This window comes from Aotus nancymaae, unplaced genomic scaffold, assembly GCF_030222135.1.
Source record: "Aotus nancymaae isolate 86718 unplaced genomic scaffold, 86718_ANA_hifiasm-v0.15.2.pri h1tg000022l_1, whole genome shotgun sequence".
NCBI lineage: Eukaryota > Metazoa > Chordata > Mammalia > Primates > Aotidae > Aotus > Aotus nancymaae.
The window spans coordinates 8,367,256-8,388,270 of NW_026988435.1; the positions used below are offsets into that span (position 1 = coordinate 8,367,256).

At 34.6% G+C, this 21,015-nt stretch overlaps 1 protein-coding gene and 1 non-coding gene across 2 annotated transcripts in view; both read right to left on the reverse strand.

The window, feature by feature from the left end:
- Window positions 1-21,015, reverse strand: part of HTR1F (5-hydroxytryptamine receptor 1F) — a 123,514-nt gene that overhangs the window by 42,483 nt on the left and 60,016 nt on the right. The window lies entirely within an intron of this gene.
- Window positions 4,338-4,461, reverse strand: LOC135276431 (U6atac minor spliceosomal RNA). The gene has a single exon (XR_010343973.1). It is a non-coding gene; the product is annotated as a U6atac minor spliceosomal RNA (small nuclear RNA).

The following is a 21,015-nucleotide window of genomic DNA, read 5'->3' on the forward strand; positions in this document are numbered from 1 at the left end:
CAGGAGGTGGAGGTTGCAGTGAGCCGAGATCATGCCACTGCACTTCAGCTTGTGCTACAGAGTGAGACTCTGTCTCAAAGAAAAAAAAGTTACTTTATTGTTTTGCATGTCATATATTTTTCTCATTTTTTTTTTTTAAATAGGTGCCATATTTTAAATCCTGGGGTCATGCAGAATATTCTTCTTAAATAAAGTGGGTAAAGGGCACCCTTTTCAACAAATGGTGCTGGGATAATTGGCTAGCCACATGTAGGAGAATAAAACTGGATTCTCATCTCTCACCTTATACAAAAATCAACTCAAGATGGATTAAGGACTTAAATCTAAGACTTAAAACCATAAAAATTCTAGAAGATAACATTGGAAAAACCCTTCTGACATTGGCTTAGGCAAAGATTTTATGACTGAGAACCCAAAAGTAAATGCAACAAAAACAAAGATAAATCGCTGGGATTTAAATTAATTGAAATAAAGATCTTTTGCAAAGCAAGAAGAACAGTCAGCAGAGTAAACAGACAGCCCACAGAGTGGGAAAAAGTCTTCACAATCTATACATCTGACAAAGGACTAATATCCAGAACCTAGAAAACCCTAAAGACTTTTCCAGAAAGTTCCTAGAACTGATAAAAGAATTCAGCAAAGTTTCCAGATAAAAAATTATACCAAAAAAAAATAATAATTGTACATGCATGTTTGTAGCAGCACAATTCACAATTGCAATAACGTGGAGCCAACACAAATGCTCATCAATTAATGAGTGTAGAAAGAAACTGTGAGATATATATGTGATGGAATACCCTCAACCATAAAAAGGAATGAATTAATCACATTCACAGAGACCTGGATGAGACTGGAGACTATTATTCTATGTGAAGTAACTCTGGAATGGAAAACCACATATCCTATGTTCTCACTCATAAGTGGGAGCTAAGCTATGAGGATACAAAGGCATAAGAATGGCACAATGGACTTTGGGAACTCAGGGGAAAGGGTGGGAAGGAGGTGAGGGATAAAAGACTACAAATAGAGTGCAGTATATGCTGCTCAGGTGATGGGTTCTCTGTCTTCTGGAATAGTGTCAATAGGATTGGTAGCAATTCTTCTTTGAATGTCTGGTAGAGTTCAGCTGTGAATCCATCTGGTCCTGGACATTTTTGTTGTAGTTGGTAATTCTTTAATTACCATTTCAATCTCTCTGCTTGTTATTGGTCTGTTCAGGGTATCTAATTCTTCCTGATTTAAGCTAGAAAGTTTGTATCTGTCCAAGAATTTATCTATCTCTTCTAGGTTTTCTAGTTTATGCACCTAAATGTGTTCAGAGTAGCCTTTAATGACCTTTTTTATTTCTGTGGTGTCAGTTGTAGCATCTCCTATTTCATTTCTTATTGACCTTATTTAGATTTTCTCTATTCTTTTCTTGCTAATGATCTATCAATTTTGTTTATCTTTTCAAAGACCAGCTTCTCGTTTCATTTATCTTTTGTATTTTTTTGTTTGTTTCAATTTCATTTAGTTCTGCTCTGATCTTGGTTATTTCCATTCTTCTGCTGGGGTTGGGTTTGGTTTATTCTTGTTTTCTAGTTCCTTGAGGTGTGACCTTAGACTGTCTGTTTGTGCTCTTTCATACTTTATGATGCAGGCATTTAGGGCTATGAACTTTCCTCTTAGCACTGCCTTGGCTGTGTCCCAGAAGTTTTGATAAGTTTTATCACTACTTTCATTCAATTTGAAGAGCATTTAAATTTTCATCTTGATTTCATTTTTAACCCAATGATCATTAAGGAGCAGGTTATTTAATTTCCATGTATTTGCATGGTTTTGGAGGTTCCTTTTGGAGTTTATTTCCAGTTTTATTACACTGTGGTCTGAGAGACTGCTTGATAGAATTTCAGTTTTCTTAAAATTATTGAGGCTCATTTTGTGGTCCATCATGTGGTCTGTCTTGGATAAAGTTCCATGTGCTGTTGAATAGAATGTATATTTGCAGTTGTTGGAAGGAATGCTCTATATATATCTGTTAAGTCCATTTATTCCAGGGTATAGTTTATATCCATTTTTTCTTTGTTGACTTTCTGTCTTAATGACCTGTCTAGTGCTGTCAGTGGAGTATTGAAATTCCTCACTTTTATTGTGTTGCTATCTAATTTCTTAGGTCTATTAGTAATTACCTTATAAAATTGGGAGCTCCAGTGTTAGGTGCATGTATGTTTAGCATTGTGATATTTTTCTGTTGGACAAGACCTTTTACCATTATATACTGTCCCTCTCTGTCTCTTTTAACCATTGCTGCTTTACATTTTGTTTTGTCTGATATAATAATAGCTACTGCTGCTTGCTTTTGGTGTCCATTTCCATGAAATGCCTTTTTTCACTGCTTACTTTAAGTTTATGTGAGTCCTTAGGTGTTAGGCGAGTCTCCCGAAGGTAGCAGATGGTTGGTGAGTTCTTATCCATTCTGGAGTTCTGTGTCTTTTAAGTGGAGAATTTAGGCCATTTACATTCAATGTTAGTATTGAGATGTGAGGTACTATTCCATTCATCATGCTATTTGTTGCCTGTGTACCTTTTTTGTTTGTTTGTTTTTACTTTTTAATTTGTATTTTTGTTTTATAGGTCCTATGTGATTTATGCTTTAAAGAGGTTCTTTTTTAATGTGTTTCCAAGATTTGTTTCAAGATTTAGAGCTCCTTTTAGCAGTTCTTGTAGTAGTGGCTTGGTAATGGTGAATTCTCTGATCATTTGTTTGTCTGAAAAATACTGTATATTTTCTTCATGTATAATGCTTAGTTTCACTGGATACAAAATTCTTGTCTGATAATTGTTTTGTTTGAGGAGGCTGAAGATAGGGCTCTAATCCGTTCTAGGTTGTAAGATTTCTGCTGAGAAATCTGCTGTTAATCTGATAGGTTTTCCTTTATAGGTTACCTGGTGCTTTTGTCTCACTGCTCTTAAGATTCTTTCCTTTGTCTTAACTTTAGATAACCTGATAACAATGTGGTTAGGCGATAATCTTTTTGCGAGGAGTTTTCCAGATGTTCTTTGTGCTTCTTATATTTGGATTTCTAGGTCTCTAGAAGACTAGGGAAGTTTTCCTTGATTATTCTCCCAAATGTTTTCCAAACTTTTCCACTTCTCTTCTTTCTCAGGAACACCAATTATTCTTAGGTTTGGTCATTTAACATATTCCCAGACTTCTTGAAGGGCTTGTTCATATTTCCTCATTCTTTTTTGTTTGTCTTTGTTGGATTGGGTTATTCCAAAGACCTTGTCTTTGAGCTCTGAATTTCTTTCTTCTGCTTGTCCAATTCCATTGCTGAGACTTTCCAGAGCATTTTGCATTTCTATAAGAGTGTCCAATGTTTCCTGAAGTTTTGATTTTTTTTCTTTATGCTATCTATTTCTTTGAATATTTCTCCCTTTGCTTTTTGTATCATTTTTTTGTATTTCCTTGCACTGGCCTTTTCCTTTCTCTGGTGCTTCCCTTATTAGCTTAATAACTAACCTCCTGAATTCTTTTTTAGATAAATCGTTTATTTCCTCCTGGTTTGGATTCACTGCCGGTGAGCTAGTGTGATTTTTTTGGGGGGGTGTTAAAGAGCCTTGTTTTGTCATATTACCAGAGTTGATTTTTCTGGTTCCTTCTCATTTGGGTAGGCTCTATCAGAGAGAAGGTATAGGCCTGAAGGCTGTTGTTCAGATTCTTTTATCCCACAGCATGTTCCCTTGATGTAGTAGTCTCTCCCTTTTCCTATGGATGTGGCTTCCTGAGAGCCGAGCTGCAGTGATTGTTATTTCTCTTCTGGGTCTAGCCAGACCCAGAATAATTTCCATTTATTGGGATGGTTCTAAGCAATTTTTAAAGTCTTGATTTCTATTTTTATTGTTCTGTGGTTCAAGAGTATGTTTAGCATGATTTCTGTTCTTTTGGATTTGCTGAGGATTGTTTTATGTCTGATTATGTGTTCAATTTTAGCGTTTGGGCCATGTAGTAATGGGAAGAATTTATATTCTGTTGTTTTTGAGTGGAGAGTTCCGTAGAAGTCTGTGAGATCCATTTGGTCCAATGTTGAGTTCAGGTCCCAAATACCTTTGCTAATTTTCTGCCACAATGATCTAATACTGTCAGTGGAGTGTTGAAGTCTCCCAGTATTATTGTGCAGGAGTCTGTCTCTTTGCAGGTCTCTAAGAACTTGCTTTAGGAATCTGGGCACTTCTGTGTTGGGCACATATATATTTATGATAGTTAGGTCTTCTTGTTGAATTGAACCCTTTACCATTACGTAAAGCCCTTCTTTGTCTTTTTTGTTCTTTGTTGGTTTCAAGTCCATTTTGTCTGGAAAAAATGATGGTTAGATGCCACAAAATAGATGTCAATGCCTTAAGCATTTGTCTTGTCATGCCTGAGGGCCTCTTTCATCCTTGTCAAGGAGATTGCTAACCTTTTCTCCTTTCATACAACATAGAAAAAGTTTCAAGTTGTAATTGATGCCAAAGAATTTGGGATAAAAAGCTTCCTTGAATTTCTCAAGAAAAGAGAAAATGTATACTTAGGAGAGTAATATCAATATGTATATGAAGAATAAGAAGGAGTAAGTTTAGATATTTAAACAGTTAAAAGAATATTTAATACAGAAAATTATTATAGACAACATAGGATAGAATTTTGGTAGGAAGTATGGTACAGATTTTAGTCTGTATTAAGTATAATCTGTTAATCAGTTAATAGGTATTAATCAAATAATAATAAGAAAAGACCATGGAGTCTGCTTAAAGCAAGCTGGACAGCATACTCTTTTGTCATTTTCCTGTTTCTCCCACTGAAGACCTGCATGCCAGTGTAACAGCTGGAGCACTAGCAGCTTGTAGATCAATGCAGAGACCTTGAAAATAGGATCATGAATGGAGGAAGACAGCAGAAAGGTAGGAGCCTGGATTTCTGAAGACACTATGCTGCTGTCATTTTAAGACTCGGTTTCAAGCTTAGCTTCTTTACATTAAAAAAAAAAAAGCTACTGTCATGTTTTAGCAAATTTTATTTTTTATTTCTGTTTTATGCAGCTGAACTTATTCTTTCTGATAAAACTGATTTTGCATCTCCAAGCCCCTTGAATTTCTACAAAGTGTTTGTCACTAGTACATTCTAAAGGGAAAGAGAATAGGAAACTAATTTGATGCACTGTCTTTTAAACACATATCAGTGAGTCATTTTGCTTCATATTAAGCAGAGGAAGCATATCCGGAGCACTTATCAAGTTGACTTTTTTTCACCGTTAATGGAAGTATGTGTGATCATGAAGAAAGATTTTGTAATTAGATACTGACCAGAGGTATACTGAAGCACATTAACTAGGTTATACTGTGGTGACAAACCACCAAAATTTCAGTAGTTTAAGCAACATGACTTATTTCTTATTCACTGTACACGTTCAGCATGATTTGACTGCGGGTTCTTTTCCGTATAGTCACTCCACGCCATATGCTATCTCCTTTGCACAGCAGGGGAAGAATGGGCTAGAAAGTTGGGCACTAGTATTTACCACTGGTGACTCTCATATTCTCTTACATCTCATTTGCTAGAATTGGTAACATGACCATGACTAACTCCAAGAAAGGAAGCAGTATAGGCTTCCTCATACACAGAAGCAGGAAAGAACTGGATGTTTAAGAACATTAATAATATCTACTACTCTACTAAAATGTAAAATAATTTGTGCAGGCACTTTCAATACACAATAATGTTTTTATCTTTTGTGAAATTAATTTCTTTAGAGAAGTTTTTCTCTAAAAGAACAAAACAAACCATTTCTAAATAAGAATTCCTACAAGATTAATCTCTCTTTGGCAGGTGAAAGACCCTTTAACTGAGAAATAACAAGTCTCTTTGTTTAAGAAACAGATGAGCACTAAATCTTAAAGATTCACAAACACCCACGTGAGTTTATTCATCCATTCATTCTGTAGACACTGATTGAGCATCTGCTAAGTGCAGTTCTGATGAGACCTATTGAAATTAAAATCTAGGGTGCCAGATTTAAAAAGGGGAAATGGACATGACTCTAAATATTCGTAAAATTCTTCCTCTAAATATAATTTTATACAAAACACGGAAACTACATTATAATCTTCAAATACATTTATGTTACCGGATAGTTCTTGGAAACTAATTACATTATTATGATTAAAAATACCACAGTGATATTAATCCCAATTGGGAAACTTTTAACAGAATATATTTAAGAATACACATCAGAATCTCTGGGACTAAGGTACTGAGAATGCTTTCCTGATAAGCTGACTCTAGCTAGCTTGACACACATTTTGTAATAATAAGTTAGGAATATGGTAATTTTCCACAACATAGAAAACTCACTGGTTTTTAATTTAAGAGATATCAATCTACTTTTTTTTTGGGGTTTTCTCACGTGGTATTTATTGACCTATTCTACATAAAGTATCAATGTACCAAAATTTCCTATGACAGATTAATAGCAATATAAGGCAACATTTCAAATAACAATTTGAATAAAATCTCTGATCAGAAACTTCTCAATAGATAGGTTGCCAGTTATATGTTTATGTTCTATATGTGCTGGTAAAACACTTCTGAAAAGATTCGAAAAGGTATTTTTCCCAATTCTGATTATTTTCTTAGGACAGATGACTTGAAATGGCAATATTAGTTCAAAGGTAAAAACATAAATTGAAAATAGTACATGCAACACATACTTTCAAATTGTTTTCAGGCGGAAAATTATACTAATTTGTACTCCAACATATAATCAGTCTACTGATGGCTCTTTATTTTTGTTAAAATCTTTATCAAAAATTATTCTTTCTTTTGCTATTCCATTGCTTTCATCTTGAAAACATATTTCTCTATTCATAAACCATGTTATTACTTACCTGTATTTAATTCTAGTATTATGATTTTGTTTTACTCTATTGCCTTCAATCTATTTAAGTAGTATTTACTTTATTCCTTTCAGCTGTAGGTTTTTGAGAGCAACAACTTTCCTGTACACCTTTTAAACAAGAGTCTGTCTCATGGTAGATACTGTGTGAATATTTCTAGAATAAATGGAGACTATGGTGGTTTTTACCTTTAGAACATCTCATGAATTTTTTATGTCTTAATGTGATTTTTCAAATCAGTTTCATTTTAGGCAAAATTTTTATTTTTTAATTATGAAAACATAGCTATGTTAACTTCATATCTTTTGGTGTGTCTAAACATACATCCAACAAAGGACTAATATCCACAATCAACAAGGAAGTAAAAAAAAATTAGCAAGAAAAAAACAAACAATCCTACTAAAAAGTGGGCTAAGGAATGAATAGACAATTCTCGAAAGAAGATATACAAATGACCAACGAACATGGAAAAACATTCAACATCACTAATTATCAGGGAAATGTGAATCAAAACCACAATGCAATATCACCTTACTTTTGCAAGAATGACCAATAATAAAAAAATCAAAAAATAATAGATGTTGGCATGGATGTGGTAAAAAGGGAACACTTTTACATGTTGGTGGGAATGTAAACTAGTACAACCACTACGGAAAACGGTGTGGAGATTCCTTAAAGAACTAAAAGTAGAACTATCTTTTGATCCAGCAATCCCACTCCTAGGCATCTACCCAGAGGAAAATAAGTCATTATATGAAAAAGATACTTGCACACACGTTTATGGAGGCACAATTGGTAACTGCAAACTCTGGAAGCAGCCCAAATGCCCATCAATTAACAAGTGGTTAAAGAAAATCTGGTATATATATATTCCATGTAATACTTCTCAGCCATAAGAAGTAACAAAATAATGGCATTTGCAGCAATCTGGATGGAATTGGAGACCATTATTCTAAGTGAAGTAACTCAGGAATGAAAAACCAAACATCATATGTTCTCCATAAGTGCGAGCTAAGCTATGAGGATGCAAAGGCATAAGAATGATACAATGACCTTTGGGGACTTGGGGGAAAGGGTGGGATGTGGGTGAGGAAGAAAAGACCACACATTGGGTGCAGTGTACACTGCTTGGTTGATAGGTGCACTAAAATCGCAGAAATCACCACTAAAGAACTCAGTCATGTAACCAAACACCACCTGTTCCCCAAAAGCCTGTTGAAATAAAGAAAATGAAAGAAAAAAGTAAAAAAAAAAATTTCATTAACTACAGTTCAGTTTGGTAGGCAGCATTATTTATCAGGAGACTGTCAACAAGAGTGGATTTTTATTTCAAAATTGAATGTGAGAAAACATTATAAAATTATTCTTTCTTTGCTCTATAGCAATTATAGAAATATTTATCATAATAGTCCTAGAATGACTTGTTTAATCATATTATTTCTAGTTTCCTAAAAGTGCTTGCTTTTAAAAATGCATACAGTTTGATATCAATACAGATAAAGGAGGGCAGGCAAGTTTCACGTAAGGCCTTATACCTAAAAAAACTTCAATTAATGTTAGTTTCAGAAGACCAATTTTCAAAACTTACTCAACAGCCTTACCCTTTGGTATTTTTCCCCTGAATTATATATTGGAACATTTGTTTTCCCAAGTAACAATTTAGCATTTTATCTTATTTTTTCTCTTTTTACTGTAAAATAAAGCACAACACAATAATGTATAGTGCAGTTAATCCTTCTAATGTGAACGTTCTTGCAACCATTATCCAGGTCAAGAAATTGAACCTTGCCTGCCATCCCAAAGCCCCCCCTTTTCCCTGATTCCAGTTACCTTCATTTTTCCTCCAACAGGAATCATTGCCTTGACTTGAATCAATATTTTATCTCTGTGTTCCTTGCAATTTATCACGCAAATCTGCATTCATAGGCACCATAATTTAGTCTTCAAAACATTCTACTTCAAAGCTTTAAAAAATGCTATCTTTGTGCCAATTTCTCCAAAGAAAGATTAGAATGATAGTTTCCATTTTTTTGCTAAAGAAAGTCTTTAGAAAAGGTTACACCTTTGAGTGCTCCTTGAATGGAATTTACATTGCTCTCACATTCACACAAAACATAGACAAATTGTAATGACATTCTTTAGAAGAAATTCATTTCCAAAAATGTTTCAGTGACAGTCAGTATTGTCAAAGGTGGCATCCAAGCTTTCTACAATTTATTCTGAGAGCAATTATGTCTTTGTGCAAGCTGCACAAAGATTTTGTTGCTACTAAACAACCTATATATTCATGAGGAAAAAGAAAAAATATATATTTTAAAAATCAAGGGGCAATAAAAATGTCAGTGAAAAAAGTCAGGTTTTGAGTAGAGAATTTGGACGAGTCTAAGCCAACAATTAATGTAAATGATACCAATTTCTTTTTCTTTGTATTTTTTTTTAGATAAACTTTTTTTTTTTTTCTTTTTGAGATGGATTCTCATTCTGTTGTTTAAGCTGGAGTGGAACTGCTGTGATCATAGCTCACTGCAGCCTTGAACTCCTGGGCTCAAGAAATCCTCCTGCTTCAGCCTCCTGCATAGCTGGGACTACAAACGTGTACCACCAAGCTCAACTACTTTTCACATTTTGTTTTAAAGACATGGGGTCTTGCTATGTTGCTCAGGCTGGTTTCAAACTCCTGGCCTCAAGCTATCCTTCCACCTCGGCCTCCCAAGTAGTTAGGGTAATAGGTGTGAGCCACCATACCAGGCCTGGACAAACACTTTTATTGAAGAACAAAACTATATTGAAGAATACATAATTTATAACTGCACTGCTTTTACGAATTTTTATAAAGGGAAAATATTACAAATCATCCCTCAGATCAGGCTGTAGGACACTATGAGCAGTCAAAATAATAAGTATCCCTATGTCTCTTCGAAAACATTATCACTCCAACCTCCGCAAAACGTAACTACTATACTAACTTTCATCAATCTAGATTAGCTGACTGGTATGAAAAATGGGGTAATGTGGCATAATGTGCATGCATTCTATTGTGCTTGGGTTCTTTTCCTCATCATTTTGATAATGAGTTTCACATTGTTGCATGCAATAGTAGTACTTTTTGCTATGTAGCATTGTATGGTATGACTATACCATGGTTTATTTATTCATTTTATTACTGATGGACATTTCAATTGCTTTCAGTTTTTGTTTCATTAAAAATAATGCTACTTAGGAGCCTTCTTCTATTTTTCTTTTGGAGAATATATATGTGTACATATTTCTGTCTAGTAAATAGGAAGCAATGAAATTGCTTCATGAAAGAGTATTGAGTGTCCAAATTAGCAGATACTGCTAAACGGTTTTCCAAAGAATTTAAACTTTTTTACAGTCTCATCAGCAAAGTGTAAGACTTCCACTTGCTTGCCATTCTCATGAACACTTGGAATTGTTAGCCTTCTAAATTTTAGCTTTTTTGTTAGGTGTGCAGTGATATCTCATTGTGGTTTTAGCATCTTTTTCTGAGGATTGATGAGGTTGTAAACCTTCTTTATATGCTTATTGGCTACTGCTTATCCTTTTTTTGTGAAATATTGGTTCAAGTCTTTTTCTCATTTTGTTAGTTTAACTGGGTTTTCTTTTCCTTTTTAGATCTTCTTGATACATTCTGGATACAAGTGTTTTATCAGCTAGATGTATTGCAACTATCTAGTAACTACGGCTTAACTTAACATTGTTATTAGAAATTCTTAACTGTAATCAAGTTCATATTTTTTATTACTATTTTTGTCCTGTTTAAGAAACCTTGGCCTACCCCAAGTTCATGAAGTGTGTTAATTTCTAGATGCCTTATTGCTATCTTTTTACATTTAGGATTACAATCTATCTGGAATTGACTTTTTTCCCCCATGCTGTGGGGTGGGAATCATGATTCATATTTCTCCCCAATGAAATTAAATTTTTCTGGAGCAATTCATGAAAAGAATAATTTCCCTTTTTGCATAGTGGTGACATGTTGATCATAAATCAGGTGACTGTTTCTGTGTATCTTTCCAGGGTCTCTGTTTTGTTTATTGTGCTACTCTTCGGTCCTACAACGGCACTAATCTTAATTACTGCCGTTTCATATCTTGATATGCGATAGTTGTTTAAGATGTCTGGTTTTTATTGTTTTATGTATTGAACAGTGTGTTATACATAAATCTTAGAATCCAATTTCCACCTAAATTCAACTGAAATATTTTTAATCAATTTGTGAAAAAATTAATGTATTTATAATATTGAGGTTTTCTAACTTTGGTTTATAAAAATTAATATATTTATAATATTGAGGCTTTCTAACTGTAGTTTATTACTGCACTTATTTACATCTTTATCTCAGTCATGTGTGGCAATTGTTTTGTAGAGGTCATGCTGATCTTTTGTTAGATTTAATCCTAAGTCTTGGATATTTTTGAAGCTAGGGCACTGGAGCCTAAATAAAACATATCACTAGAAAAGTCATTTGTGACTAGAAACAGATCATAGAGGACACTAGATATCTTCCCATATAAATAGTTATTCTCACAGAATGCTAAGTAGAATTTATTTTTCGTTTTTGGTGAGTGTATATGTAAATTGGAAATATTTAAGAAACAATTATAACTAATATGTAATCACTTAGCTGGCTTAATTTCATTCTCTAATCTGTCTTAATATTACAAATAATAGTAACAATAACAGAAAGTTGGAGCCAGAAGTAAGCCCCTTATGAAGTCTAGAAAATCTCAGGCCACTACTAATTTTTGGGTGGCTTGTACACAGAAATGTATTTTCTCTCACTTCTGGAGGCCAGAAGTCCCAGACCAAGGTGTCAGCATGGTTGATTTCTGCTAAGATCTCTCTCCTTGGCTTGCAGATGGCTGTTTGCTCTCATTCTTCATGTGGTCTTTCTTCTGGGTGCTGGTGTCCTAATCTCCTCTTCTGAGAAGGGCACCAGTTGCACTGGCGTGGGGCCCAATCTCATGGCTTCGGTTTGTCTTAGTTACCTCTTTAAAACCCTGGTCTGCAAATACATCACTTGCTGAGGCCCTGGTTGTTAGAAAAGGTTTCTTGCCATAATTCAACAAATGATGGGGTTTGTAAAGAAACTAAAGCAACAGAATGTTTTTCAGATTTTTAATTGAGCCAGTATAATTGTACTCTCAAGCAACTGTGTTATTGTAAAATAATTGCATTGTTGCAAAGTTGCACTTGATACTGTGCCTTTTCTGTTTCCTTCTGTTGGACTGTCTATCCCAGACCCAGTCCTTGGATGTCTTTCTGCTGTATGTGGACTATCATGACATTTCTTACTATGTATGTATATGTCCTCATGACTTCCAAACTTACATATTCTGGGATCCTATACATATAAACACAACTATCTACTTAAAATTTCTGCATGGATGTCTAATATGCATCTGAAATGCATACTGTCCATTTGGACATACATGTCTAAAAACAAATTTCTGCTCCTTCCTCCAAACCTGCTTCTCTTGCCTTCTTGGTTAGCAGCAACTCTTCCAGATGCTCAGTATAAAACTCCTGGGTATTCCCTTTAACTCCTCTTCTCTTTTGCCTTATAAGGGAGGCTCTGGACTTTCTCTTTTCATTTTTTATTTTCTTTTTTTTTTTCTATATTTTAAGTTCTGGGGTACATGTGCAGAACATGCAGGATTGTTACATAGGTATACATGTGCCATGGTATACACACGTACACCATACATACCTGTGGTGGTTTGCTGCATCCATCCCCCCGTCATCTACATTAGGTATTTCTCCTAATGTTAGCCCACCCCAATTCCCCCACCCCCTGCTATCCCTCACCTAAAACCCCCACCCCCCAGCAGGCCCCAGTGTCTGATGTTCCTCTCCCTGTGTCCATGTGTTCTTGTTGTTCAACACCCACTTATGGGTGAGAACATGTGGTGTTTGGTTTTCTGTTCTTGTGTCAGTTTGCTGAGAATGATGGTTTCCAGCTTCATCCATGTCCCTGCAAAGGCCATGAACTCATCCGTTTTTATGGTTGCATAGTATTCCATGGTGTATAAGTGCCACATTTTCTTTATCCTGCCTATCTTTGATGGGCATTTGGGTTGGTTCCAAGTCTTTGCTATTGTGAACACCACCACAATAAACGTACATGTACACTTGTCTTTATAGTTGAATGTTTTATAATCCTTTGAGTATATACCAAGTAATGGGATTGCTGGGTCAAATGGTATTTGTAGTTCCAGATCCTTGAGGAATTGCCACACTGTCTTCCACAATGGTCGAACAAATTTACACTCCCACCAAAAGTGTAAAAGCATTCCTATTTCTCCACATCCTCTCCAGCATCTGTTGTCTGCTGATTTTTTAATGATTACCTTTATAACTGGCATGAGATGGTATCTCAATGTGGTTTTGATTTGCATTTCTCTAATGACCAGTGATGATGAGCATTTTTTCATGTTTCTTGGCTGCATAAAAGTCTTCTTTTGAGAAGTGTCTATGTCTTTCACTCACTTTTTGATGGGGTTGTTTTTTTCTTGTAAATTTGTTTAAGTTCTTTGTAGATTCTGCTTATTATCCCTTTGTCAGATGGGTAGATTGCAAAAATGTTTTTACATTCTGCTGGTTGCCGGTTCACTCTAATGATAGTTTCTTTTGCTGTGCAGAAGCTCTTATGCTTAATTAGATCCCATTTGTCTATTTTGGCTTTTGTTGCCATTGCTTTTGGTGTTTTAGTCATGAAGTCTTTGCCTATGCCTATGTCCTGAATGGTTTTTCCTAGGTTTTCCTCTAAGGTTTTTATGGTGTTAGGTCTTATGTTTAAATCTTTAATCCATCTGGAGTTATTTTTGTATAAGGTGTAAGGAAGGGATACAGTTTCAGCTTTCTGCATATGGCTAGCCAGTTTTCCCAACACTATTTATTAAATAGGGAATCCTTTCCCCATTGCTTGTTTTTGTCAGGTTTGTCAAAGATCAGATGGTTGTAGATGTGTCATGTTACTCCTGAGGCCTCTGTTCTGTTCCATTGTTCTATATCTCTGTTTTGGTACCAGTTCCATGCTGTTTTGATTACTGTAGCTTTGTAGTATAGTTTAAAGTTAGGTAGTGTGATGCCTCTAGCTTTTTTTTTTTTTTTTTTTTTTTTTAATTTACTTAGGATTCTCTTGGCTATGTGGGCTCTCTTTTGTTTCCATATGAAGTTTAGTTTTTTGTTTTTTTTTCAAATTTTGTTAAGGAAATCAATGGTATCTTGATGAGAATAGCATTGAATCTATAAACAAATTATCACTCCCACCTCTAGAATCTCTCAAGTCCACTCTCCATTATCTCTTGCACCCAGGTTTATGTTATATTCTGCTCATTATTCCCCCCTGCTTCCATCATTGTTACTCTCAGTGATGGAGCAGTCAGAGTCACCCTACTGAAATGTAAGTCAGATCATGTCCCTCCATTGCTGCAGACCCTCCAATGACTTCCTATCTTATTGAAATTGAAGGTTTCTACAATGCCTGATTCCCCTAAACTTGTCTGAATTAATTTCTAACAACTCTTTTCTTCATCTACTCAGTTCCAGCCACAACTCTTTTCTTCATCTACTCAGCTCCTTGCTATTCTCTGAACGAACAGAGATGGAGTGCACTTTTTGATTCTTCTGCCTTAAAAATTATTTTCAGTATATCCCAATATATCTTTCTACTGCCTTCTTCAGGCAATAGAAATGTTTAAATGGCATCCCATCCGGGAGACTTTATCTGACTATGTTGATTACAATTGTAACATTACACTACTCTCTTGCCTTCTTACTTCCTTTTCTATATATTAATACTACTTATCACTATTGAAAATACTATAAAATGATCTTAATTATTTTGATTTATATCTACCTTTCTGCACACATGTGTAGAGCCTATGTAGACAGTAGTTTTTATTTCTTTGACTTATTAATGCATTCCTCTACATAAAATGATATACTGCTGTTTTTGTTTGTTTTGAGACAGAATCTCACTCTGTTACCCATGCTGGAGTGCAGTGGTGCAATGTTGGCTCACTGCAACCTCCATCTCTGGTTCAAATGATTCTTCTGCCTCAGCCTTCCGAGTAGCTGGGATTACAGACACAAGCCATCACACCTGGCTAAGTTTTTTGTTATTTTTAGTATAGACGGGGTTTCATATGTTGGGCAGGCTGGTCTCGAACTCCTCACCCCTAGTGATCTGCTTGCTTCAGCCTCCCAAAGTGCTGGGATGACAGGTGTAAGTCATTGTGCCCAGCTATTATGTACTGTCTTAATACAATCATTCTATTAGGTTATTTAAAATTACTAAGTAAATTGTAGAAATTATAAAAGGATTTAGCTTTCCTACAGAGCTACAATGTTTATAAACATATGAGAGTAAGTCCTACATAAATTAAAAGGTATGCAGCAGGAATAGGTAAGTGTGGGAATTTCAATAAAGCTGTTTTACTGAAAAAATTTTGCTAGTATTTATGATGGCTAAAGAAAAGTGAACCTAAAATATACCACAGTGTATAAACAAGGTTGATGACATAAAAATACTGAGGATTGTCCCCCTTGTGTCTGAGACTGAGAAAATCAGTTTTTTTGGTGTCCTTAATATATTATTTGGCTTGGCTAGCATTGTCAAAGGACAATATTTACTTAAGTTATTTAAATTAATTTTGAAAATGAAAAATTCATAAGGCTGAAAGAGAGCCATAGAAGATAAAAATTAGTTCAGTCACAGAAAATTTAATGTCAGTGCTTACTTCCTGGAAGAGCATGTTAATATATTCTGTGTTTTGTTCCTCACAGAAGAACCTTGTTAAAATTTCAGAACAAGAAAGGAAACATTTTCCTTGTAAAGAGACTGATTGTATTTTAGGTAGGAAAAACATACTCAGAAGTAAATGTTTTGCCTGAGAAATAACTTGTATAACACTTTCAATATCCAAACATTTATTTTTAAAATATAATTTGAATTTCTCTGAGTTGCTTATAAATAAGCAACATTTCTTATAGGAATAATTTTAGCAAGAAATAGCTAAGACAAATAAAATATTATATTTATGTAAATCAAAAGCATTATAAAAAAGAAATATTTCTCAAGGAAAAAAAACATTGGTCATCTACTATATCTAACTGGTTATATTTGCTAGCCTAGTATATATGGTAGTAACTGATTTTATAATTCTGAATGAAAAAAAATTCATCTTCCATATAAAATTATTTTTTTCCAATAAAGCTACAATGTTAGAGAAGAATGGAATCATATTACAGTAACATTCTACCTTTATCTTATTAATAGTTAATATGTTGAGGCATGAATTATGATTTAGTTTTATGACATACGTCAATTTCTTCCTACCCATTCTCTCTGTGCTTAGAAAAACATCAACATGAGCTAAAACAGCTTTTAAAGGCTAAGTTACCTACCCAAGGCCTCAAAGAGATTTCATAATTCTAGGCCTTACTTTCTGTATCTGTAAAATAAAAGGCTAGGACTAGAAGACCTAAGATGAATTCCAGGCTCTATCATCTCACAATTCTAAGATCACACAAATAACTCACCTGATATAGATATGTAGTAATCTCTCTCAGAGCTCTTATCACACTGTATTGTAATTTGGGCTCTTATTTATTTTTAGCCCATCTTGTTCCTTTGTAATTCTGTAAGGGGATTTCCACTCTGTCTTACCTACGCCTATCCAACTATCCATCTAGTTGTACATGCATCTATTTTTCATCTACCTATTAATTTATGTAACAATCCACTCACCATCCATTTTTTTGATCTATTCATCTGCTCATTCATTCAACTAATTATTGATCACTTAATCTGTGCCAGCCTTACAATGCTGGAGAGACATGTATATAATCCAATTATAACATAGTGACATAAGTATAATAAACAGGTTTCATAAAATTATATTCATCCCAAAGTTGGTTGAAGATAGATAAGAAAAATTTCCTATAGAAGGTACCAGTAAGAATTTCAGGACCCTGTGGGAAGACAGAATAAAAGTGAAGAAATGACACATGCAGGAGTGTGAGAGAACATGAAGAGTGGATAAAACAAAATTGTTGCTTCTGGCAAAGTCCACTTGTGTGCTTTCAAGGAGAGGCAGGAAAGAGGAAGGTGACAAATTTAGACTGTCCCAAAGTGGGGGGAAAAATATATACATGTAATATATTTGTATATAACATACACGTATGCAATAAATACATATATGTAATACATATGTTATATAACACATAATATGTACTACATGTGTATTATATGTAATGTGTATTACATATGTATTATAACAGATAATGTGTATTACACATGTAATACAACATATGTAATACATATATGTTACACACATATATGCCATGTAACATACATGTAATATATGTTGTGTAACATATATGTATTATATCCATCCCATGGGTGGGGGATATAATAGGAAAAGTGATAGGAAATTAGGCTGTCCCAAAGGGGGGGAAAAAATATATATACATGTAATACATATGCATGTATATGTATGTTAGATATATGTTATATATAACATGTATATATACGTGTTATATATAACACGTATATATATATTTTCCCCCACTTTGGGAGGAAATATATAAATACATATATGTTACATACATATATATTACATGTATGTATATATTTCGCCCCACTTTGGGACAGCCTAATTTCCTATCACTTCCCCCTTTCCTGTATACATACATATATACACATATATATACACACACACATATATGTATTTATATATACAGAAACTATATGGATATATATATACAGAAACTATACATATATATATATTTATAACAGTTTCTGTAACCATTTGCTAATTGACAGGCACCAATTTTGTTCCCATATTTCGGCTATTATGTATAATGTTGCAATGAACACAGGAATGCAATATCTTTAATAGGTGATAATTTTATTTCCTTTGAATATATATCCAGAAGAGGGATTTCTGGGTCATATGATAATTCTATTTTTAATATTTCTGAGGAACATTCATACTATTTTCCGTAAGGGCTGCACTAATCTACATTCCTGCCAACAGTGTACAAGGGTTCCCTTTTCTCCACACTCTCGCCAACATATATCTCATCTTTTTGACAACAGCTATCCTAATGGGTATAAGGTACTATCTCCTAGTGACTTTGGCTTTGATTTACACTTTCCTGATGAGTAGTGATGTTGAGCATCTTTTCACATATCTGTTGGCCATTTTCAGATCTTTGGAGAAATGTCTATTCAAGTCCTTTGTCCATTTTTAATTGGGTTACATATTTTCTTGCTATTGAGTTTTTATATGCATTATTTATAAATTTTGGATACTAATCCCTTTTGAGATATGTAATTTGCATAAACTTTTTCCCAATCTACAGGTTGCCTTCTCACTTTGCTCATTGTTTCCTTTGCTGTGCAGAAGCTTTTTAGTTTGATGTTGTCTCATTTATTTACTTTTGCTCATATAGTCTGAGCTTTTGGTGTGATAGTCAGGAAATCACTGCCAAGGTCAGATAGATAGACCTACTTCAAGTTTCAATCACTTAGTATTCTTTCAGCTAATTAATTTGAATAAAGATATGCAAAATGTTCTATCTTGGCAACATAATATAATGATGTGATTATAATTGTCTAGCACAGTGCCTGGCACACAGTAGACACTCAGACAAAATAGTAGATGGACCGTTTGTCCTTTCTCTGAAGCCTGGTTAGTTTCTAGGTTCCTTCCCACTCTTCAGAAGGATGCCCAGGCTGCTGCTGTGACTACTGGTGTATGCATTGAGCAGGTAAAGCTCTTTTTATTTAACGTCCCTGAGGTGAGATCGATTGACTGGTAAATAGTCAGAGGGTTTCCTGTTAAGCAGCACTGGGAGACAGCAGCATTCAGAGACAAGAAGGCCATCTGTTGTTCCTAGCAATGTCACTGTCCCAAAGTGGGGGAAATCAATGATTCACAACCATTTCTCTTTCTGATTTTATTTTAAAAAGTACTTCTAATTTAACAATAAAGATGATATTTTAAAGCACTCTTCTTATAAATACGTCTTTTGGAAGGGCTTCAATTCATTACTACTATAAATCACTTACTCATCACACCACCTACCAGTGTTTCTCTCTCCCTGCCTGTCTTTTTTTGGTTCCAGAGCTGTTAACTCTTATCTTACCTGTATCAAATGCTATGAACATTAGAAATATGTCAAAAATTCACCAAAGTCTTAACTTCACTTTAAAAAGTTTCTGGAAATGTTAAATGCTCACCTAAGAAAAAGTTTTTCGATCTACAAGTATGATATATTCCCTCATTTAATCTGGCAAATGAGAAATGTAAAGATGATGGTTGAAAACTATGAGGTACACAAATCCCTTAAACTCCGTTTCTTTTCTCCTATAATTTGAACCTGTTATTAATCTGGTAAAATCCAAAGATGTATTTTGTATCATGAGGAAATCGTTCCTAACAGTTAAATTCTTAGAAGAAAAGATAATATAGTATAATATATTCAGATAATATACTATCCAACAGAGAGTAGGTATCCCATCAGTGTTATTTGTGTGTATGTAATACACACAAATAATATATGTGTATATATGTACAGATAATACAGTCATATGGGCATCTTTTCATATCTGTTGGCCATTTTTGTATCTTTGGAGCAATGTCTATTTGAGTCCTTTGTCCATTTTTAAGGTGTATATTTAGCGTGTATTGTGCATTTAATGTGTATAAAGTGTATATATATACTCACACACATATTATTTCATCTGATTTTCTAAAGAATCAATGAGATAGGGGATTCACTTTATGTTGTTAATAGAGAAATCAAATAGCTTGGTCAGTGTTATCCACTGTCTCTGAGTAGATACTCTCAGTTTTTAAATTTTGCGAACTAGTTAACCCCCTTGAATCCTTTAGGACTAATACCCAATTTACTATTTTGCCTTTACTGTAGTGATAGTAGAAATAATACCATTCACTAAGCCTTAATCATGAGCCAGGCATCATGCTAATAATGCTGTATACACTATTATATCTTCTCAAAAACTCTTTATTTAGAATGACCAACATTTGTGTAGCTATTCTTATTTGCTAGTGGCTTTTCGCAGCGGTTTTCTCAGCATATTAACTCTCTTAATCCTCATGTGATTGGTATCATTTTATCCCCATTTTACAGTGAAGGAAACTGAGGTATAAGGAGACTTAAGTTATCTTGGTTAAGACAGCCCAACAGGCAAATGCAGAGATGAGATTCACATCCAGATATTGTGGCTCCAGAGTTCTTGAGTCCTTGCTCTTTACTTTTATTTTGAAAATGAGGCTAGGCACTGTAGCTCACATCTGTAATCTCAGCTCTCTGGGAGGCTGACATGGAGAGATCACTTGAGAGGCTAGGAGCTCGAGACCAGCCTGGCTAAGATGGTGAAACCCTGTTTCTACAAGAAAACACAAAAATTAGCTGGGAATGGTGGTGCGTGCCTATAATCCCAGCTACTCAGGAGGCTGATGCATGAGAATGGCTTGAATCCTGTAGGCAGAGGTTTCAGTGAGCAGTGATTGTGCCACTGCAGCCTGGGTGACAAAGTGAGACTCTGTCATTGTATATTCTTACTCATAAGTGGGAGCTAAGCTATGAGGATTCAAAAGCATAAGAATGACACAACAGACTCTGGGGAATTGGGGAAAGGGTGGGAAGAGGATGAGGGATAAAGACTACCAACTGGGTTCAATGCATACTGCTCAGGTGACAGGTGCACCCGAACCTCACAAATCACCAGTAAAGAACTTACTCACGTAACCAAATACCACCTGTTCTCCCAAAACCTATGGAAATAAAAAATAAAAAATACAAAAAATAAAAAGCTATCGGAAGCAGAAAGGAAAAAAAATGAGCAAACAGCTGGAAAAATTTATCTAAACCTAAGAAGATGATTTGGATAAAATTGTCCAAGTAAGGGCTGTCATACAATGTGTATGGACAAGTGGCTGATCTCAAGGAAGCATATGCATTTTTGCTTATGTAGCATTATAGTGAAATTAATGACACAACTTGTAATCTTTTTAGATGAATATTTGCCTTGTCTTCTTA